This window comes from Furipterus horrens, unplaced genomic scaffold (assembly GCF_987537825.1).
Source record: "Furipterus horrens unplaced genomic scaffold, mFurHor1.1.pri manual_scaffold_6, whole genome shotgun sequence".
In the NCBI taxonomy this organism is placed as follows: domain Eukaryota; kingdom Metazoa; phylum Chordata; class Mammalia; order Chiroptera; family Furipteridae; genus Furipterus; species Furipterus horrens.
Genome location: NW_028327176.1, coordinates 178118554 through 178142333, shown reverse-complemented (window position 1 = coordinate 178142333; position 23780 = coordinate 178118554). Strand labels below are relative to the sequence as shown.

Below are 23780 nucleotides of genomic sequence, written 5' to 3'. Positions count from 1 at the left end.
ACCCAGGGTCCGCCTCCCCTGGACTGCCCTGCCGTTCCCGCCACTCCTGCGTTCACCCCTCAGCTCTGCCTTAATTGTTTTTGTGCCCCCATTTCCCCCTCTTATTTCACCAAAAAATGACCCAACCAGTGAAGCCTGCCTTTTCCGCTAATCCTAGACTGCAGCGTGCCAGTTACTGTATGATTTTTGAACTGATCTAAAGACGTTGAGTTTTTCTTCCTTTTGGATTTTTTAAAATCCCAAGTATATGACAGTTACGGCATGCTCTGATTTCTTAAAATATAAAAACAATAATGCTTGTTGTAAAAAAAATGCACAAGGTAAAAAACTGTTTCTGCCACACATCTTAAGCCCACAAACTGCCTATTATATGTATGTCTGTATATACATCACCTTTTAGTGTCACTCCATATAGATGTATCTCATTTAAAAATTCTTTATTTACTTATTTTTAGAGAGGGGAAGGAAGGGAGAAAGTGAGAGAAACAATGTGTGGGTGCCTCTTGCGCGCCCCCAGCTGGGGACCTGGCCTGCAACCCAAAGCATGTGACCTGTCTGGGAATTGAACTGGCGACGCTTTGGTTTGGAGGCCAAAGCTGGACCCACTGAGCCACACCAGCCAGGGCTTATTATTTAAATGGCACCAAAATATTCTGCATGTACCAATGTTTATTTTATTTAGGTTGTGTTTTTGTTTCCCTCTGTTATAGACAGTAAAGCCTAGTTGAAAATCTGTATGTCGAATTACCTTTGAGCATTTGGGTAGGGTGGATTCTGGGATATGAAATCGCTAAGTCAAAGTGTAGCCCTAGCTTACATTTCAACAAGGACTGCCAAATTATACCCTCAAAAGGTTATGCCAGTGTTGACTCCTGCCAGTGATGTGAATTTAGACAGCCCTTTCTTTAAACGAAAGATGTGAGGTGAAGGATTGGAGTGTAGACGATAGTTGTCTAAAGCCAATGAAATGAAGGTCTCCTTAGAAGTTTATGTGACAAAGATAGGCCATTTCGTCCATAATGATGTGGAAACAAAGAATCAGTAAAAAAAGATGAATATTCTGTTAATATGCTCTTTATTATTCCTGTGCCTCTTTTTGTATACCACTGGGTTACATGGTCTGGTGGCATTTAATGTTCTTTTGTATTTCCATGCTAGAGCTGAAAGTCACCCTCTTCAGTTTTTTGCCCTTCTTTACAACGTACTACTATTATTAATAGCAGTATATACTTACTTTTGTAGTAAAACCTGATACTTTTAATAAAAATTAAAGTGGTTAAAAACAAAGGTCTTCCCAGTCTCCCTCATTTTCTATTTTTAGCTTTTCTGGTATTCCTTTCAAACTTTGAATAATTTGCTTATATTGCTATTTTTAATGTAGCAACTTTAACTTTTATGTATTTAGGTTTTTCTGAGTTACCGTATAAATAATACATTTTATTAAAATTAGACCATACCTATTTAAACAGGAGAAGCACACCGATTCTCAGAATTTCCTAGCTCGATCGTACTATTTGATGAATACAAATTGCTTAGTTTTGGAAAACAGTTTTTTTTTTCCCTTAAATAATGGAGAATTCATCTTCTAATTTTCACTAATGTATAGCTTTCTGAGCACAGCTATCTGGGACTTTTTTTTTTTTTAATTGAACTCCTATGTTAGTTGCATTGTTTTGGATTCCACATCTTCCTCTTTCATGAATACCTGGATCACTTTGTTGGATTATATCCTCATATAAGTTTTAAGAAACAGCAAATGGAAGATAAAATATCTGAGTTCCTAAATGCCTGAAGATGTCTTTATTTGCCCTCACCCTTCACTGATAATTTGGTAGGATATTCTAGTCTCAAAATAATTTTCCCCTGGATGGCTTTGCCTTTGTAACTTTCTAGCAGCCATTGTAGTTATAATTCTGATGTCAAAATAAGTCCATTTCTTTGTAGGTGATGTTTTTTCTTCTTTTGAAACTTTAAAATTTTTCCTCACATTATTTTACAATAATGTATCTGAGGGTTTGTGTGTGTGTGTGTGTGTGTGTGGCTTTTTAGCTCATTTATTTTTATTGCTGAGTAATATTCTATTATATGGACATACCACAGTTTGTTTATTCATTTACCTATTTAAGGACATCTTGGTTGCTTCCAGGTGTTGATGAATATGAATGAAGCTGCTATAAATATCGATGTACAAGTTTTTGTGTGGACATGTCTTTCAGGGTGCCATAGCATTTTTTACTCCATTCCTACTAGCTATGAATGAGAGTTCCTCTTGCTCCATAGTCTCATCAACAGTTGGTATTTATTTTTTTGTATATTAGTTATTTTAATAGGATATGAAGTGGTATCTCATTGTTTTAATTTGCAATTCTCTAATGATTAATAACGTTGAGTATCTTTTCATATGCTTATTTGCCATTAGTATGTCTTCTTTAATATACTGATATTATACTTGAGTGTCTACTCACATATTTTCTACATTTTTAAATTGGGTTGTTTGTTTTCTTACTGCAGACTTTTAAATAGTTCTTTGTATATTTTGGATATAAATTCTTAACAGATTTGTGATTTGCAAATATGTTCTCCCAGTCTGTGACTTATCTTTTTATTCTCTTAAGAGTGTTTTTCTGGATGTAAAACTTTTAATTTTAATAAAATTCAGCTTATTAATTTTTCTTTCATAGATTGTGCTTTTGGTTTGGAATAAAGAAAAAAATCCCAAAATCCAAGGTCACTTAAATTTTCTCCTATGCTATTTTCTAGAAGTTTTTCCTTTTCTTTTTTATTGAATTATTGGGATGACATTGGTTAAAAAATTATATAGGTTTCAGATGTACAGTTTTACAATGTAACACCTGTATATTGTGTTGTGTTCACCACTCTAGACATTTCATAGTTTTATATTTTATATTTAGGTCTATAATCAATTCTGTGTTAACTTTTTATATATGGTGTAAGGTCTCTCTCTAGTTTATTTTTTATTCTTTTTGTATATAGACATCCAATTGTTTCAGTTTCACTTATCAAAAGTACTGTTCTTTGTTGATTGCTTTTATAAAAAATGATTCAACTGTGTTTGCAGTGCATGGGTCTATTTCTGGGCTTTCTATTTATGTCCACTGATTTATGTTTCTATTTTTTTCACCAATATCACACTGTGTTGATTACTGTAGTTTTATACTAATCCTGAAATAGTGGACATGATTAGTTCTCTAGTTTTGTTCTTCTTTTGTATTATATTGGCTCTTCTTGGTTCTTTGCCTTTTCATATACATTTTAGAATCAGTTTGTTGATATCCACAAAATAGCTTGCTATGATTTTGATTGGAGTTGCATTGACTCTATACATCAAATTCAGAAGAATTCACAGCTTAAAAATATTGACTCTTTCAGTCTGTGAACATAGACTATATATATCTCCATTTAATTAGGTTTTTTATTATTATTTTTTCATTAGGGTTTTGTAGCTTTCCACATGAAGATCCAGTACATACTTTGTTAGATTTATCAATAGGGTTTTTAACCCTATTTTTAAGTGTATATATATTTTTATTTTAGTTTTAAATTGCAGTTGTTAATTGCTCATACAGAGGAGAGAAATAGACTTTTGTGTCTACTGATTTTTTGGGGGGTGCTGGACATTTTAGTTTTACATTGTATCAAAGAGTTTGGATTATTTTTCCTAGCAATTATTTGTGGATTTGCTTGTTACTTTTGAAGTTCATCTTGAGGGTTTATAATGGCAGGCCTATAATATATTTTACTGTAGGCCTACTTTAGCCCCTAAAGAGCACTATGAAGCCATGCTCTTTCTAGGTTCTCTACTGAATGTGCCATGCGTTATACAAGATCTCCTCACTCTGGTGGAAACTGAAATGTGTCCCAGTGCTGTGTGAGCTCAGGTTTTTTCTTGCCATTTGTTCTTTGCCTAGCTCTGTCAAATTCCATCATAAGCATTCACAAAATGGGTACAGCCAGAGTCTAGGAGATATTTATGCAGATTTATGGATCTCTTTCTTTGTGTAGCTTTGTCATCTCTGAAATTTGGCTTTCCAAATTCTGGTCACTCTGTTCTTCCCAAATTTGGATTTCTGTTTCCTCAATCAGGAGACCATTGTGCCTGTTTGGGATCACTCTGCTGTGTCATGGTTCAGAAATTCCCTAGCATTCACATTGCTCATCTTATTTTCCTTTTCTCAGAGGTTACAGGCCCACTCAACTTTTAGTTCAACATCTAAAAAGAGTTGTTTCATATATTTCTCCACTTCTCTAGTTCCTGTTTTTATAGGCAGGAGAAGCAGTCTCTAACTGATTTTAAAAGTTTATAGGTAGATATTTTTTCAGCACTTTCTTAAAAAATTTGCAAAATAACAATGACTAATTTTGCAATTTCATTTATTTCTAATATTTTTTTGTATACATGCATATGTATGTATATATAGGCATACAGCAAACACATGCATAGAGTCTGACATGAAATTATTTTTTTGAAAGTACCTTCATTCTGAAGATTCTTAACTCTTTAATTGTAATATACCATTAAATTTTATGTCTACCTAACAGGATCAGGCTTTACAGTCTTAGATTTTAATGGCCATAACTTCAGTGTTTAAATTATCACTATTTTTTACTCCACTCTTCTATTCAGTCTGCACAAACTTTAATTTATTTTAATTCCATATCTCTTCTTGTACATCAATGATTGCATTAGAGTAAAACTGACCCATGAAAATTTTGCATCCCTATATAATCTATTATTAATATTTAAGAAGATTAAACAAATCAACATACAACTTTATATCTTTAAGGTAATGTATAGTTTACTAGGTCTGCCATAACAGAATATTAAGAGTGGATGGCTTAAACAACAGAAATTTATTGTCTCACAGTTCTGGTAGTTTAGAAGTCAAAAGTCTAAGCAGTTACTTCTGAGGTCTACGAGGGAAGGATCTGTTCTAGTCTTCTCCCCTTGGCTTATAGATGGCCATCTTCTCCATAGATCTTTATATCATCTTCCCTCTATGTGCCTCTCTGTCCAATTTTTTTCTTTTTACAAGAACGCCAGTCATATTGGATTATGGTGCAACCAATGGCTTAATTTTACCTTGATTACTGCTGTAAAGACCCTCTCTCCAAATGAGGTAACATTCTGAAGAACTGGGGGTCAGGTGCTTAAAATATAAATGTTGGGGGAGACACAATTTAACCTGCAATAGATAATAAATATTTAAAAAATGTAAAATATTTATTAATTGTTCTTAACATTCTAAGTTATTATAAGAGGCTTTCAGTTGTCTTTGAGTGAAATATTTGCTCTGTAACTACTTCACTGTTCTAGATAAAAGACATATTCTGTAGGCACTTTAAGATGGACAAAAGTTTTTGGTAGCAGAATTATCTCTGCCTTTCCGTTTTCACTAAGATGGACATTATTTCTCTTAAAGACCGTGTATTCATGGAGGCAGCAGTTTTATGTAATTGGACTACTCCATACCCTGACCCCACACTATAGCAATATTACTCGTGTATTCTAGGCCATGCTATAGCCTCCAGGTCACTGCTGGCATTACCCATTTCTACTTGTGATCCTACTTTGTGCCGTACCTTGGTGAAGACTGGGTTAGAGTAGAGGACTGATGGACAGGTACTGCCTAAGGGATTTCATCCATATTCCAGCCAAAGTTTGTGAATTCAATGCACTCAATTTTAATTAGATAAACTGAACAGAGGAAAGGTCTTCTGCATATGACCTTCAAAGGAGTCATTGAAGAGGTGAGTTAAGACTATTCCAATTAGTCCTCTCTTGACATTCTCTTAATCCCCCTTTCCCACTTTTTTCTTCATAACATTCATTTAATGTATTGTTTCAGTCAAAATGACAAAGTTTTGAGTACATCATAAAAAGGGCATTCAAATAAAAATAAAAAGCATTATTTTCCCACTCTTGGATTCAATCAGTGTCTACCACATATACAAACAACTTGTGCTGGACCAAAATAATCTACGAGTAGATATTATTGTAATTTCTCATTCCATCTGCCCCAGTACCTGATCCTAGCCCTTTGCCAGAAAGTAAATGGGAGTGGAAATGAAAAATTTGCTGCTTTTAGTTGAGTTGTTCATATCCCCTAAAGGCAGAATGAGGTTCTAATTTTAGGAAAAATTAAAATATTGTTGCATGATCACATGATGGGGGGAGGAGTTATGCAACTCCCCCCCTCCCCCCAAAGGTGGTAGTGCAAGTGCAATCTTAAAAATGTGCCTTGGTGCTTCTACAGAGACAAAGTAATGAGCTAGATAAGGCATTCATATAAACCAATATAACATAGTCTATAGTGTTCAGGGAAATCCAAACCCATATGATAGAGATTTTATACTTCATTAAATATGCTTCTGTGTGTGAAGGTAATGCTCATGGATGTTTGGGATTTGAGAATGGATGAGAAGAAGATTTACCACTTGGATTTGTAGAAAGGCAGAGAATGGATAACTTAATGACATGAGAGAAGTCTGAGGCAATGTCAGCTTTCTGGCAAGAGGCGAGTGCAGCGGGCAGGTCAGGTTGGACCAGCGGGGCTTCCACTAGATGTGAGAGATGGCTCTTGGTCTTGCAACAGCACTGGTGCCAGGGCTTCTGTTCCAGTAAGTTCCTTAAAATGTTCTGTAATTTCAAAGCATCAAAAATTTGAATTTTGTTACCTGGAAAATTTTCTCAGTTTTCTGCTCTGATGGTGGGGTTCTGGGCCATGTCCAGCCAGCTCAGGTCAGTAGAACAGCGAGTACTCACTGGAGTGAGATGCTTAACATTGTCAGTTCCATGACTGTCATGTTTTTAAATGTTAAGTCCTAATGTCACATTAACAGCTTTATCCTGAATTTTAGCTTATTAAATCATAAGGAATCAGACGAATGGCTACTCTAAAATAATTTTCTTTTTCAGTTTAATTGCAGAAGGATCTAAATTATTCCCATGAGTAAAGAGAACTTTTTTTGTCTTTTTCTCTCTTTTGTCATCATTTCTGGTTGTTATATCTGCAGCACTTATGAACTATTTGTGCCTTTGGGAAAAGTTAATATGACATTGACATTCCTGTCCTTTACCATAGATTACCAATATATCACCTACTTCACTGACTGAAATCACTAAAAATCTATCTATCTGCTGAGTGTGACAATAGTCACACAGACTAGTTCCAGAACTGGAGAAATTTGGACTCCCATACACAGAAAACTATGTTTGGAGTTACATTATGGTTTCCATGATCTTAAATTCAGAGCTGTTCTAAATATCATCAATTGAATTCTGAGGTTGTGTAAATTCTGTATGTTGTATAAAAAGACATTTGTTCAAAGTGTAACTTTTAACATTTACTACTTCTGAATAACTGTGAGGAAGAAATGAGTTTATATATGAGGTCTGTCCAGAAGGTATCCAGCCATGTAATATGAAAAATAGAGACATTTATTGAAGAAGATACAAGACACAAGGAACATTGGACATAGGACAATGACGCCTCAGTCCCCTTCAAAGTAGGCACCTTGGGACCTCACACAATTCTCCCAACTGCCATCAGCTGCCCTGTTGTATCTTCCTGAATCTCATCAAAGGTCTGAAATCTCTTCCCTTTCAAAGGTGATTTTAGTTTTGGAAAAAGCCAGAAGCTGCAGGGCACCAAATCTGGGCTATACTGGTGCTGAGTCACCTGGGTGATTTGCTGTTTTGCCAAAAAACTCTGCATGAGATGTGATGCATGCGCGGCCGTGTTGCTGTGATAAAACTGCCAATCACCAGCTGCCCATCACTGTGGCCTCCTGAATCATCTGAATAGTTTCCGTGGAGGCATGTTCAATCTCAACACAAAATTTGATGCAGATTTATTGCTCTACTTGTTCAGTCACTTTGAATGTGACGGCCACACAGTACACATGCTCACTCAATGGCACTACTGCCTCCCCTGACTAGTACAGTGAAGTCGTCGTTGTTCATGCTTACACATTCCAGTCCACTTTCCTTGGCTCTTAGGTTACAGCGATGTCATGCAAATCATTCTCATTACATTAACAATGGCTGGACTTTTTCTAGACAGACCTCGTATATGAACATTTTTTTTGTAAATGGGAATAATAAATATGTGTATCAATAATATTGAATGCAAGTTTTGTCATTGGATTTTTTAAAAAATAATTTATTTATTTGTTTGTTTGTTTATTTATTTATTTTTAGAGAGAGGGAAAAGGAGAAAGAGAGGGAGAGAAACATCATTGTGTGGTTGCCTCTCACTCACGCCCCCAACTGGGGACCTGATGTGCAACCTAGTCATGTGCCCTGACTGGGAATCGAACCAGCGACACTTGGTTTGCAGGCTGACGCTCAATCCACTGAGCCACAGCAGCCAGGGCTTGTCATTGGATTTTTATGTTTATTATTTTTTTTTTGGTAATATCTCAAGCTTTATGTGCAATGAAGGGATATCCCATAAAAAATACTATTTGTGACAACACAGATGGATCTAGAGGGTGGTATACTAAGTGAAAGAAGTCAGACCAAGATTTTTTTTAAATGTATGGATTCTTGGGGTCCATCCCAGACCAACAGAATCTCTAAGGTTAGAGCCTGGAAATTCATGTGGTTTTTAAAAACAGTTTTGTTGAGATATAATTCACACACCATAACATTCACCCTTTTAAAACATACAATTTAGTGATTTTTATTATATTGACAAATTGTGTAGTCACAACAGTAAATCTGCAACATTTTCACCACTCCAAAAAGAAACCCTGTACTCATTACTAATCAATCTTCATACCTCCCTGCCCCATTCCCTGGCAAACACTAATGTACTTTGTGTCTCTGGATTTGCCTATTCTGGATATTTTAAATAAATGGAACCATATGATATGTGGCCCTCTGTAAAGGACTTTTTTACTTAGCATAGTATTTTCAAGGTTCATATGTGATTTTAGCATGTGTCAGTACTTCATGCACTTTTACTGCTGAGTAATATTTCATTGTATAGCTATACTGCATTTTGTTTGTTCATTCATCAGTTGATGTACATAAGGGTTGTTTTCACTTTTTGATAGTGCTGCTATGCACATCTGTGCACAAGTTTTGTGTGGACATATGTTTTCACTTCTTTTAGTATGCACCCAGAAGTGGAATTGCTGAGTCATTGGGTAACTGCCTGGTTTGTTTACCTTTTGAGGACGTGCCAAACTGTTTTTCCAAAGTGACCGCACCATTTTACATACCCAACAACGGTGTATGAGAGCTTCAGTTTTTCCACATCTTTGCCAACACTTGTTATTGTTTGTATTTTTTAATTTTATTTTAGCGGTATGAAGTAGTATCTCATTTTGATTGGTGTTTCCCAGTGACTGATGATGTGGGCTCTTTTTTCTTATGTGTTTAGTGGCCATATGTGAGTCAGAAGATACACATGTGTGCTTGCTCTTCTTGGAGAAATGCTTATTCGGACACTTTGCCCATTTTTAATTGGGTTATTTGCTTCTTAGCTGTTGAATTGTAAGAGTCCATGTTTTCTAAAAGTCCAGGCAGGTGACATTGATACAGATAATCCCTATATGGGCAATAGGAAAACATAGGGCAGGCAGCTGACAGACCTAATTGGAATGAACATTGGAGCTTTTACTTTGAAATTAATGAATTGGTTTTGTATAGAGGTTCACTTTGTTGTAGACAAGTAAGACAATATGGATTAAGGCTGATTTAATGGAATTAGCTGTTGGTAGATTTATCCTTCCTTGGCCAGTCCTAATATTACCAAGTTCATCCTTCTGTGCACTACCGTTAAGTGTAAGTGCTCTTTGAGTTTCTTTCCTTTGATCACCTCTTATCTCAAGCTACGTTCTGTCTTCAGAAGATCTTCAATCCTGTGATATAGGTTTAGCTCTAATCTCTTTTCTGGACTCTAGACTTATACACTGTTGTCTGTAAGAATTTTTCTTCTTGATTTCCTGTTAGTACTTTCAGCTTAATATATCAAACCTCAACTCATGAACAACCACAGCTTAGTCACTCAAGTACATGGAAACATAAGAACCTCTTAGGCTGGGCTACTTGCATCATGAGCCTCTGGGGTATGAAACAAGCGTTTCCTAGGCCACATCCGTAAAGATTTTGATTTAACGGTTCTAGGAATGGCCAGGGAATGAGAATTTTGCAGTTTCCCCTGTTGCTTCTGATTCGAGAGGCCTCTGTAAGAAATTCCGCTGTGGGACTATTTCAATTGTTCCTACCTCCCTTCTGCCCCCAGTCACCCTTTTTTATTTTCATCCTGTTTCTCCTGCTGTAGTTTGGTTCCTTGGCATCGCAGCGGGCTTCTTCATGTTCTAACTCCTCTGTGTCTCTTGCCTGTTCAATCCTTTCTCCACACTGCTACCAGAGTTACCTGCCTAAGATGCAGATTGGATATGTCATGTGACTTAAAAATATTTGATGACTTCCTAGTTCCTATAAAAGCAGTCTGAGCTTCTTAGTATGACCTTTTAGGTGCCTCACAATCTGACAATTATTTACTTTTGCCTGCATTTCTCCTGCCACTTCCTAAAAGCAATCTGACTTCTAGCCACCTAGACTCTTACTTTTCCCCAACATACAGTGCAAACTCTGTTAGTGCTGTACCCTTTCCTTAGACTTCTGTCAAAACCGTGGCAGTTGTAGATCTGCAATAAAGCATGCTATGTTATTCCACTGGCTTTGGTGTGCTGCTGTGAAACCCCATCAGAGGTAGCCTCTTCAACTCTAAACCAAATGTTATGATTAATCCGTAACACTCACATGTGCATATTAATCTCTATGGCGTTTCTGCCATGGACCATACCTGGCACTGTAGGTAAGGTTGCTTTCTTCTTTCCTGGTAGCTGCCTATGCCACCAGCATTGATTGGATTCAGTGCAGAGGCTTTTATTAGAGCTTCTGGTCAGAGACTTACGCTTCCAGCTTTAACAGAGGGAAGGAACAGCATGCACCCCTCCAGCGGGAGCAGGCATTACTGAGCTATGAAAAATCGGACACAGTTTATTGAACTCACATATTTTGGCCATACATATGATTGGTGCATGTGCTGGCTCTGTGGCCCCCACTCAGCTCATTGTGGGTTTTACATGTATAAGTTAGGAAACCTGAATGTGTGGATCCTAGATATAATTTGTGTACACCTGGCTCTGATGCTTCCACCCACTGGCTATAGTTTTGTGTACACGTGCATGTTGCTTCTGATAAGACGGGGCATCCTTCATTGGACCCGGGCCACTCCCACGAATTTGTATGGATAAAGTGCTGTGTACAGAGTGGCACTTAGAGTCATAGTTCACACATATAAATATTCTGAATACCTTTCTCTGTCTACTAGTATGTATTCATTTTTATCTCACATATCTGAAGCCTAAATATTACAGATCGTTTAACCTTTTATGATAAGCCTTTCTTCTGATATGTAAGTAAGCTTGCTTGAATTCCCACCCCACATGCTGACTTATCTGACCTCTTTCTTCCGTGTTACTCAGAACCACCTTTCCCCGGTAGACATGGAAAAATTGGGGCGTGGCAGACTATTAAGGTTCACCAATATCCATGTCCTCTCCCCATGGGAAGATTATTCTTTGTTGAAGAAGTATAATTTTGTCATGTGGCCAGTTTTGGTCAATAAAATGTGATGGGAAATGATGTAAGTCACTTCCTGTTGCTTTGCCTTACTCTTTTCTCTCTGCTGTTCCAAATAGTGATTGCTTTGTCTGATGGTCCAAAAAGAGCTTTTAGCCATCAGCAGTAAGCTTGAGCATGGAAGGGAAGTAAACCTTTGTTCTTCTCTGCCACCAATAATGCAGGGTTGTTTTTTTTTAAATCACAGCATGCCCCAGGACTTAAAACAATGCCTGACATTTGGCAGGTGTTCATTAAATAGTTTATAAATGAATTAACTTGAGCAATGCACTTTCCGGGTGTCTTAAAGTCTTCATCTTCCCATCTTCAAGGTGGTCCCAGGCTAGTGCATTTGCAGCACGTAATAGAGATGCACCATCATCTTAAAGCAACAATTTTTCTAAAAGACATTTGAGAAAAAAAAATTATAATTAAAATAGACACACATATGATATGGAATAGAACACAAATCTTACACATTTTTTTAAAAAGAAATGTACATGTCTTAAGGATTTTTGTAACAATAGGGTACTACTGCTTTAAGCTACGTTCGTAAGACCCGTGGAAATGTTTGATAAGCCTTGATACTCTCTGAGTCTGGTTTTCCCTGTGTAAAATACAGTGTTTGGACGAGAGCCAGCACTTTAGGAGGAGCTCCATGGTGTGAGCAGCAGTAAACATAGAACCTTGTCAAGTCATTTAATCTCCTGGACCTCAGATTCAGGAAACGATGTATTCAAACTTGTGCTATCTGTCCCACTGAATTATTTTTTAAGGAAGAATATTTTTTAAAGTATTTTGAAAATTACTAAGCTCTGTTATTCCAATCAAAAAGTTATATGAAATTCTTGACATTTCAAATTTGAAGATTTTATTTATATTTAACTCCACTGGGTGGCAGTATTTCATTGTATTCTATAATTTTAGTTTGTATATAATCTCAATAAAGAACTTAATCAACATTTCGTTCTCTTTCAATCTTAACTTTTCCCTTTGCTATCCCATGCTCTCTCTATCTCCAAAAACAATTTTTAGAAAGTGTTATTATTAATTTAAAACAGACTTAATGATTTAAATGACTCTTAGGGACAGTTTCCCTATGTCTTAGCAATTTAGCCGGAATTTCTGCTGTTAAATAGCTTAATGTTACTCAGATGTGAGCAAATTACCTTGATGTAAGTAACTAAAATCAGTTAAAAATCACCTATAAGAATCTTGCCATTGACTTTTTTGTGAACGCTTTAACAATTATTTTTTCCAATAGACTCATGTAGACATTTTTGACTGTTAATACTAGTGATCCCTGTTTTATCTTGAAGATCTTAAACTTGCTATGCTGAATCCTTTCATGACTATGATATGTTTGAGAAGTGTTGTATCTTGTTTCCATATCAGTTTACTTTGTGTCAGAATTCCTTAGGGAATAAATCTCGCAAATTGAGAAATGAGAAAAGTATATTTGTAAAGCTTTGTAAGTGATTCCTTGCTAACTTCTGTCGATACTGGGGTTTCAATATAAGTGACGGCCTAGGTCTATTAGAGTAGTCTTGTCCTGTAGTGTGCAAACAAATTAAACATCTTTAGCAACATAATAGATTACTTGTTTTCACTTGTAAGGCGACTACTGATGCAATTTTTAAACTTCCATAGTTCCATAGTTCCATAGTACCCAAGAAAAAGTAGCTGCTTTGAAAAGTTAGGCCAGTGGAAAGGTGTTTATAAAACCTGATGTACACAGAGAAGTCTTTATAGAAAATTTTAATTGTTTTATGCCAAATAAATCTTTGCTGCTTTCAGGGAACAACAACAACAACAACAAAAAAAAAAAAAAAAAAAAAAAGAAAGAAAGAAGAAAGAAAGAAAGAAAAGAAAAGGAAAATAATGATGTTTAAACTTCAATTGGTATATTAATGAAAATTTTATCTCTTTCTCTTTTGATCATAATTATGAACCACATTTCCTCTCCTCTAATATAAAGAAAAATGTACTGTGTATGTGAGCATGGAAAGATTTTTTGAGGGTGAAGATGGGATCCATAGCTTTTCACTGATTCTTAAAGGGACTTGTGACCCACATGAAGTAAAAAGAAAAAGCCTTGATATTTCATCATCATTACATATTTATGAATTAGATTTAAAAATTGCTTAAGAAGTTTAACCTTATCAAACATCAACCCTCATTTGTACAGGGGAAAAATGGAGAAATAGTGTATCTTAGTTTCAGTAAAGGATGTTAGAAAAATCTCCCAATTTCTTTGTATATAAATTAAAAAACTCTTGGCTAGCTCATAGATTGGGTAGGTGGGTCCGTTGCAAGTGGAACAACTGAACGTAAGGTGCTCTCATCAATAATCTGGGAAGAACATGAGGGTGAATGCAAGTGGCAGGTCAAGTCACTTGTCTAGGTGATTTCCTGCTAAATCATTTTATTAGTGATTTAGGAAGCTCACTTCTCAAGTTTGCCGATAAGAGAAAACTGGGAGAGATAGTTGTTATTTTGTTTGAGAGAAGAAGTATTCTAAATATTTACTCCCAATGTTTGGAATAAACTGACAAGAAATTAATAAAAGTTAAGTCTTGTATTTGCATGAATAAGTTATTTTATGCAAATAGAGAACCAGAGGAATTTGCCTTGAGGATAATTCAGAGGGAAAAGATTTTGGAGTTCCAATTAGTTTTGGTTTTAGGGAGAAGTTAGTAGATTCTGGGCAGAGATTGGTCAGAATTTGTAGACTAGTGAGTTACTGGAAAAATTAGTGGTCTTATCTTTGGAACACATGAGCCCATGTGAAGTAACTGTTATTGTGATCTTGTCTTGAAACATATAGGTCTGAACAAAGCTTTTTTAAAAAACAATTGGACCTTTTCTAGTGGTTTACTTCTTTGCAAGTCAGTGTACAGATTTGTAAGTGGACTAGAAAGACTGGAAGAAGTGTAAGAGAATAGTAGCTAAGAGTTGTTATTAAGTTGTTACTGACTACCAGCCACAGTGTGTTCCTGTGTTTAATCTTTTAGATGGATTATCAAAGTGAATTCCCTCACAATTCTATGAGGTAGATAGCAGTACTATGATCCCATTTCTTTATCACAAATGAGAAAACGGGCACATGCTGCTTAAACGACTTTCTCACTACTATTTACAAGCAGTAGATAGTATAATTTGGACTGGAGTCTGAGTCCGAATGTTGAGCCCATGCACTTAACTGCTATAATCTACCGCCGTCCAGGAGAAGAGAATTATGGGACCAGCAGAGGAGAGCTTCAACAGAGAGTGGCCACTATCATTAAATGCTGCAGGCAGGTAAAGACACATGAGAAACGAACCTGACAGTTAGGAGATGAGTTCATTTAGAGTTTTTTTTCAGTGGACTGTTGTGGGCAGATGCCAAATTGTAGTGCACTGAAGAGTGAATAAGGAAGTGAGGCTGTTCAGTGAGGACAGCGCCAGTTAGAGGAAAGATAAGGTTATAAGACATGATGGCAGGGCAGAGACAGGCAAACTAGATGAGAAAGGATTTGCGGAGGTTGAAGGCTAAGAATAAAAGAAATGTGGTGTTACAGCAAAGAGGTTTACAAGCCAAACACGATGAAGTGCTAGACAATAACCCTCCCCTCCCCCACCTAACTTTTAACTTTTTAAAAGTACATTAGAATACCTTTTGTTTCACTGCTGATTTTCTTGAAAATAACTTACAGTCAACAATTTAGTACATTGAATACTTTTGAATTAAGTCAGGTAGAGACCCATAATATCTGAAGAAATGTAGTTTATCTTCCAAAATGACTTGGTGGAGAAAGATGGCGTGTTCAGACCTGAAACAGTTGCCATCAGTGGCCTAATTAGCATTTGTTTCTCCCCACCTGCCCTGCCTAACAGAACCCTGATTTGTCTTGGTAGAGGTGGGATGAATCATTATGGCTCTAACTGGTAGGGTAATCTTAGTCCTTGGCTGGCAATTGGTCTAAGCATATCTGTGTCATGTAGTTCGGGCTAATGAGAGGTAAGAAGTCTTTTGGGTGAGGCTCCCAGGAAAGTTTTCTCTTTTTTCATGAAAAGGAACAGAGGCTCCTCACCCTTCCTCATGGCCAGGACTCCAGGCAGGATGCCTAGAGGTTACCCACTGAATGTGAGGTGCCATGCGTGACAACAAAGGCAAGGTATGGAGGATGGCAAAGCAGACGATTAGAAAGCACGTGGCATGGCGCCGGTTCTGTGCTACCTCGCTTTGCACCTTTTATTATGAGAGAGATAGACCTGCATTTGTTAAATCACTTAGCTTTTCTGTTGCTTGCAACTGACATAATCCTAAGAGAAGCAAAATTCTTCTTCAGATCTATCTTACACATGAGTAGTTTATGGCTATGGTAAATTTTAAGACAATCTCTCTAATTGACCCTCTTTTATTGTTACAGCCTATAATATCTCTTTAAAAGGGCTTAAAACAATCTTGCTTATCAATTTCTTAAAAAATTAGTCTTTAAAAATAATATTTGACCACTCTATTCCCTCAACCAGCTGGACATTTCCAGTTTCTTTCTAGTAACTAGAGCAGTGCCTACATGATGTTTTTGTCATGGAAGAAACCAAAGCATAGAGCCATCAGAGATGGATTTGACCAGCTCAAGAGAATATTTTATTAAACGATTTAGTCCACATTCTAACAAATCTTAATAGAAGATAGATTTCACGCAAAAGCATTTACTTACTTTAAAAAATTATTTACTGATTTGAGGGAGAGAGAGAGAAATATCAGTTTGTTGTTCCACTTGGTTATGCACTCATTGGTTGATTCTTGCATGTGCCCTCACTGGGGATCCAACGGCAACCTTGGCCCGTAGGGACGACTCTCTAACCAACTGACCTACCCAACCAGGGCCTTACTATGAAACTGCTGAAATGCGTGTCTGCCAAGGTAGTCAAGGGTAGGATGGAGTTAAATGTAAAATAATCCTCGCTGTTCTTCAGAGTCCTTGGGATGAATATGACTTTTCTGTGTTCTTTGCATCTAAATGTTGGGCGCTCTTGAGATGTGGCTCCTAGGGAAGGTATGGCCTTCTGCCTCAGCATTGTTTGACTTAAAGTACACAAAGACAGGTGACATGGGAGCTTTTGTCCTGAGACTCAAGGTCTGCCAAATGAAGTAGTGAGCTCTGATTAGAGGAATTTGCTTTATGCAGTGAGTCTAATACTAATATAAACACTTCATCTGTTTTTATAGTAGGACTTGGATTTGTGTTCAGACGATGAACCACAATGAAATTTCTAGTCAATTTTGGGAGTGCTGTGGAGAGAAAAAAATGACCCATCAGTTTAACAATAACGAAAGTCTAGACACTACTATAAAAATTATGTGACAGTCGTCGGCAGCCGTCCGTCTCGAGAGACGATGGTGTAGCTTCTTAAGAGTCCATCTGCACCGCCGAGAATGGCTGTGCAGTCCGACTCGGGAGTGACATGGTATCTGTCTCCTCCCGTGTTGAATCGACATCTTGCGATGACGCTGAAGCTACAGAGCCTGGGCAGGGTAATATGGAGGGTCTGCTGTTGCCCATGCAGCAGACCCCCCTCTCTTCGCAGCTGAAGGGTCCAAGGGAAAGACGGAGTCGATACAGCTTGGGTTCAGGTGCGCCGCAGGAGTTGCCGGTGTTGACCACAACATCAAACTGCCTTAGGGACTCCGGCTCCGGATTTTCTGTCGGGGTTTACTCCCTTAGCCTTTCCCCTGAAGAGGTATGCCGCAAGGCAGCGGAGGTTTTTTGGAGTCAGAGTTTTCCTTCTCTGATGTACCCTGACTGGAAGATCGAACCAGCGACACTTAGCTCGCAGGCCGACGCTCAATCCACTGAGCTAAACCAGCCAGGGCCAATATGTGACAGTATCAACATTAAAATTATTAAAGCAATTAAATAAAATTTATTGGACACATGAATAAACATCTCTGTATGAGATGCAGGAAGTAAATGTGGTATGCAGCAAATATGTCCAATTATGCAGAGATGGAGCCTTTTAAAATGCTGATCTCCTCGTTTAATCCCTTCAGTCATGGCATAATTAGCTACCAAAGGATTTGATCATTTCAAATCAGGTGGTCAAATCTTTGGCCTCACTCTAAATTACCACATTGAATGAATTATTAATAATTCAGTCTTGGTGCTTTGAGTCAGGACTATTAAGAACAATCTAAATCTCAGATTTTCTCTAAAAATTATATAAGAAGGAGAGCTCTTTTATAGTATTCAATTTTAAATGGAACCATAATTGCCTGTTAATGTCATTGTTTGGGATGCTTTAATGGAGAATGTTCAATCTTGGAGATGCTTCTCATGAATCAGTAATTAATGTAAATCTTCTTGATTAAAAAAAAAATCTGCTTCAATTATGGGTAAGTGGTAACTGTGTTCTCTGCTTTTCCAATTTATGAAATCCAGTTGCTTTACAGTGCTTGCTTTAGAATTTGTAAGTTATGCGGATCTCCTGTGAGTTTATATTATATTGTTACCCTACCCACTGAAATAAACATATTTGCTCTTATGATCTATTTCCTGCTTTGAATCACATTCACACATCGTTGTGCTCTTTGTTCTGTATCTAAAACATACCCTGTTGTCAATGACAGCTTGAGACCCCTCTGTCTATCACAGACCCCCTCTCAGTAATTCTCACTCACACGGATACAACCATCTCCATTTCCGGTGTTCTACTTTGTGCGGACACCACAAATTTATCAGTTTTCTTTCCAAGGCAGCCAGTCGCTCCTGAAAATGCATCTCCATATAGCATTGTGCATTAAAACTGGCACTGAAGGTGAAGCCTATTTGCAATCTTTGAATAATCTGTTAATGTATCAGTGTTTTGCCATATGTATATATTTTTATTTTTATTAAAATAATTTGTTTGTTTATTTATTTTATTTTTAGAGAGAGGGGAAAGGAGAAAGAGAGGGAGAGAAACATCACTGTGTGGTTGCCTCTCACTCGCACCCCCAACTGGGGACCTGACGTGCAACCTAGTCATGTACCCTGACTGGGAATCGAACCAGCGACACTTGGTTCACAGGCCGATGATCAATCCACTGGGCCACAGCAGCCAGGGCTTTGACATGTATTTTTAAAGTTATGTTCATCATTTAGTTTAGTTTTGTTTCATTCACTGATTGATTTGTGTAACCTGGGTCTAAGCAACAATGGTCCATTCATTGTTGGAATCAGGTTTTAAATTTCATTTGTCTGTCTCAGTTTACCACAGGACTGGATACATAACAAGCTCTCAATAATATTTGGTTATTAACTGGATTAAACTCTAGAATAAGTCACCTTTATGAGTGCATTAGTCTGCTTGAGCTGCTATAACAAAATACCATGGACCGGGTGGCTAAAATGACAGGAATTAATTTTCTCACAGTTTGGACCTGGCAGTCCCAGATCAGGAGGCCGGCAGGTCTGGTTTCCGGTGAGGACTCTTTTCCAGGCTTTGCTGGTGGCTGTCCTCTCCCTGTGTTTTCACGCAGCTTTTCCTCTATCCCTGTTCTTATAAGGACACCAGTACCTTAGGGGCCCTACCCTTATGGTCTCATTTTACTGTAGTTACCTATTTACCGATCTCCCAATACAGTGGCACTGGGAGTTAGAGCTTCAACATATAATTTTGGGGAAAACAATTTTTTTTATAAGCACTGAGATACTAAATTATTAGTAGGTCTTTTAAGAAAACTACTATTGAATTTTGCTTTTCCCACAATTTTTTTTTTCCGATTATATTTCTTCCACATAGCTTGTTCTAAGCCTCCATATCTTTCTCTACTCATGAAAGCTTTCGCTTCTAATATTTTCTCCTCTGCTTGGTTTGGCAGGTGTTAATTAAGTCTTCCTAAAATTGTTGGCCTTAACTGGTCAAGGTTCTTGTGGGAGTTTTACCTAAAAGATCCCCATGGAGGCCTGGCAGAGAGTGACGCCGGGGCTAACTTTATTAGTAATTCCTGCTGTTCTCTTTCTGCATACCTGGTGCTTATCTTCGAAGGGCTAGCACATCACACCTGGCTGCTAGACATTCATCTGCAGGAATTTTGCTGATTATTTCATAGAATTTGAAGCATATGTGAATGGTCTTAAGGCTGATTATTAATGAGAATAAATGAGGTCCCCCTCAATATGTCTCCATCACTAACCCCAAACATGGCTATTTTTTAGGTGTGTGTTGCAGTTTATCGAAGTGTTCAACCTGAACAGGGTTCACCCCTCCCAGAGAAGCAGTTGGTTGAACAAAAATATTTTTTGTTTTGTTTTATTTTGGCTATTGGAACAGAATATCAAATGCCAAAGAGTTTGTGATAATTATAGCATATTTGTACAACTTTATGCACCAATAACTTCTGAGGTAGTAACAGATGGGGCATGAGAGAGATCCAATTTGGATGAATTATTAGCTAAAATGAGAGATTAAAGGGTTAGGGTCAGATTTTATGTTCATGTGCTACAAATAAAAACTGTACAGTAATTAAACTTCAGAGAAGATTGGTTAAAGTAAAATAACATTTGAATGATAATTAGAATTTTTAAGTGAAGACTCTTCAGTAGATATTGCTTGTCCAATATAATTTCAAAAATTCTGATTTTATTAAAACACCATTTTGACCTTAACTTTGAAACTTATAGAACTACTTAAAATAATGCATTAGTTCTGATTATTTTACATTCTGAGGTATCTTTCTTTTCTGGTTTTAATTGGAGTTCCAGAAAGCAGACCTTTTATCACATTTACTTACTTTATTTTAACTTACCTTTTTTTTTTTTTTTTTTTGTTCAGTTTGAGATCTTTGTGATTCTGAGTGACTTTATGTTGCCACCTGGACATTTTGAGTCTTATGTAATGAGACTCTGGGTCTTATTTACACTTTCTGTCTTAACTGGGTTCCTCTGACCTTGCACCCACAGGGAAGTGGGGGTGCCACCTCATCATGCAGGCTGCTCCCACCCCCCCAGTCTCCACTGCCAGCTGAAGAGGTTGGACTCCTTATGGCTGCTGGCGGGGAGGGAGTTCCAGCTCTCTGCCAGGCCTCCACTGGTGCTCCTGGCTGAGAGAGACCGATGTGCCTCATTATTTCTCTCCACGTGGCTTCTGCTGATGGCGGGGGTGGGAGGGAAATGAAAGTCCTGTCTTTCTCCTAGGCCTCCTATGACCCCACATCTGTGGGAAGGGGAGAGCATCTCGTTATTCCTTTGTGGGAGTTGAATTCCATCTCCCCATGTGGCCTCCATGACACTGCCAGGCGGGTGCTAAAGTCTTGTCTTCTTCGACAGCACCCTAGTGAGCAGGTGTTTGTTTCAGCCTGGTAGGGGTGGGAGTCTAGGTTCCCCACTTGGCCTTTGCTTGTGTGTGGGGCCACAAGTTTTTTTAAGTGGTGTTTGGTTGGGGTAGTGAAGTTATTGTCTTAAAGTATTGAGCCTTGCTCCGTTCTTACCTTTTCCTTTGGCTAGAGAGAGCTGACTGTGGGTTTTCTTTTGTCTGTTCTCATTGGCATTACTTGGTTGCTGGCTTCTTCAGATCCAAGTCTGGGATATATAAGGCAAAACACATAAATAAGCAGCCGAGGGAACTCTGCTGTGCAGTCAGTCCCTTGTTTCCAATATCCCTGGATGGTCTACGTCTCCGTGCCTCTCAGAGTCTTCTTTGTTTGTGTTTATATACAGGGTGGGGCAAAAGTTTTACAGTTGTCCATATGGGAAACAATATGATAATTAATAAATAATAATACAAGAATACACTGTGTTTTGTGTACTTACAACTGTAAACTGACTTTTGCCCCACCCTGTAGGATGAATAGAGAAAAGTACATTTACTCCATAGTCACTGTCACGAGCATATGATCATGATATAATCTTTCCTATAAGTCAGCAGGGCAACTGCTGGGCTAGCTGCCTGCTGAGCAGCCTGGCCCCAAGGAATAGACAAGAGTCACACACAGTGACTATGCCATTCACTCAGCATTTACTGATGCAGGTTCACTCAGAGTACAACATCAACATACATTAATATCCTACTCCTGCTCTAACAGTCTAAGAGAAATATAACACACACACACACACACACACACACACACACACACACACACACAGAGTAATCAATGGGGGATAATGAACCTGAGTCCCAGAGTCTCAGTCTGCAGGTCTGGGAGACAGCACGGCGGGCAAGGAAGTTGTCAGCATCTTGCAAAGAAGGATCTCTGGAACCAGGTGGGCAGCAGGGCAGGTGAATTCCTCAGACCAGCAGGGCAGAGCCTCTGGCAGCCGATGCTAAGAGATCAGCATTGCATGGAGCAGCACTCTGGTGTGTGGAGCTCAGCTGTCTCAGCAGTGGTCTGGAACTCGCCTCAGTTATGCCTTGAAAGTGGTGTACTTCATCCTTCTGAGTCTTTTTGATAAATGTCTTGACACTCCTAATGGCAAGTGTGGAATTTCCCCAGGAGACTATCAATGGGTGGTGCCACTCTACAGATATGGCTGTTCTGATCATGTGTGCAGATACCTTAGGGGTGTCCCCTTGCCAGATGTGTATAGTGTGACTTATGTAGTTTCCCTCTTGAATCAAAGTGTCATGTGTGACCAGCAGCCATCTTGGTTGACATGAGTTACTCCACTTTGTTTTATATACATTATACTATCTTGACCAGACTAATGCCATTTGATTGGTTCTGCTCTCCACAGTCACTGATACAAAAGTCCTCAAAAATGATTTATTTTATTGTTCACTTTTGCTATTTTTAAAAACTAAGTTCAACAGACAATGATTAACCCTCTAAAAATACTTACTATAAAACAATTTGCATAACCCAGGTTACTATATATGAAGACCCCTTTAAAAGTTACCTAAAAATTGTGTGCATAAAAGTAAGGGACTGAGGAAATCAATTCTAAGGATGAAGAATTCTTAGGAAGTTGATTTTACATAACTAATTTTTCTTGAACATTATAATTTGTATACATTTGAGGTCCACGATAATTAAATTTATTTAAGTTGGATCATTTAAATTGTTATAAGTCTATAGAACAGTGGGAGACATAGATATTATTCTATTAAACTAAAAAATAATATGTGCTTTTTGTAACAAATTCAGTGAGTTCAGAATAGTTTATTGTATTCCATTGCAGTTCCATTCTCCACATGTAACTACTGTTAACCATCAGACATGCATCCGTCCAGCCTTTAGTCTGCATTTATTCCTTTAATTATGCCCCCCCACCCCCCGCCTCACTCCTTCTGTGTATCCTTTGTAAGCTCATCCTTCTCCATCCAGTGGTTAAATGTAGGGATGGTTCTAGAATGCTTTTCTTCTCAGTCAATGTTGTGCTTCTTTGTGATTCATCTATATCCTTGTTTCAATTGCCATTTGCATTCAGATGAGTCATACATTTATTTTCCTAGTTCATATCTCTAGTCTGAGTGACAAGTCAGTAACTCAGACTCTCTATCTGACATCCCCTTTTGGATATCCAAACAGCATTCCAAGTTCAACATGCCAAGTCAGACTAATGAGCTTCCCTTCCAGCCTCTTCCAGATTTCGCATCTCTGTGAATGAAACCACTGTATATTGAATTATACTTGCTAGAAGCATATTGATTCCCTTTCTCCTTCACCTCCTACATCTAATGAATAACCAGGTTGTGTGGCTTTTTCCTCCTGAGTCTTCCCATTCCTTTCCATTTCTACCTCTAGGCTTTCATCAGCTCCTCCTGTGGACTTTCTGCTTCTAGTCTCATTGTGCTCGAATTAGTGTTTTACTCTCTAACCAGAGAGATCTTTTCAAAGTGCAAATTTGGTCATGTCACCTGCCTGCTTAAAGTATTTCAGTTGTTTAATTGCTTTTATGGTGCATACCTAAATCCTTAATATGACTTAGCACAGTGCTTATTATATAGTCGGCACTCATATATTTGTGGAAGAACGTACAAATAAACATATAGGTTACAGTATTTGCTATTTAAATAGTATTGCCACATACCTATATCTCTGTATGTATCTTCCTTTACTCTTGTTACGATTTCTTTTAGTTATATTTCTAGAAGTGGGATTGCTAGTATAGTCTGATTTTCATGTATTAAATATCAAGGTTAACAGAGCAGC

General features: G+C 37.8%; 1 protein-coding gene and 1 long non-coding RNA gene across 3 annotated transcripts in view; one reads left to right on the top strand and one right to left on the bottom strand.

Moving 5' to 3' along the window:
- EPM2A (EPM2A glucan phosphatase, laforin) overlaps window positions 1–23780 on the top strand; it is a 79748-nt gene that overhangs the window by 714 nt on the left and 55254 nt on the right. The window lies entirely within an intron of this gene.
- LOC150007894 (uncharacterized) lies at window positions 16287–22031 on the bottom strand. The gene is made up of 3 exons (XR_016511858.1): window positions 21799–22031; window positions 21120–21210; window positions 16287–16943 (listed from the first exon to the last, which is right to left on the bottom strand). It is a non-coding gene; the product is annotated as an uncharacterized LOC150007894 (long non-coding RNA).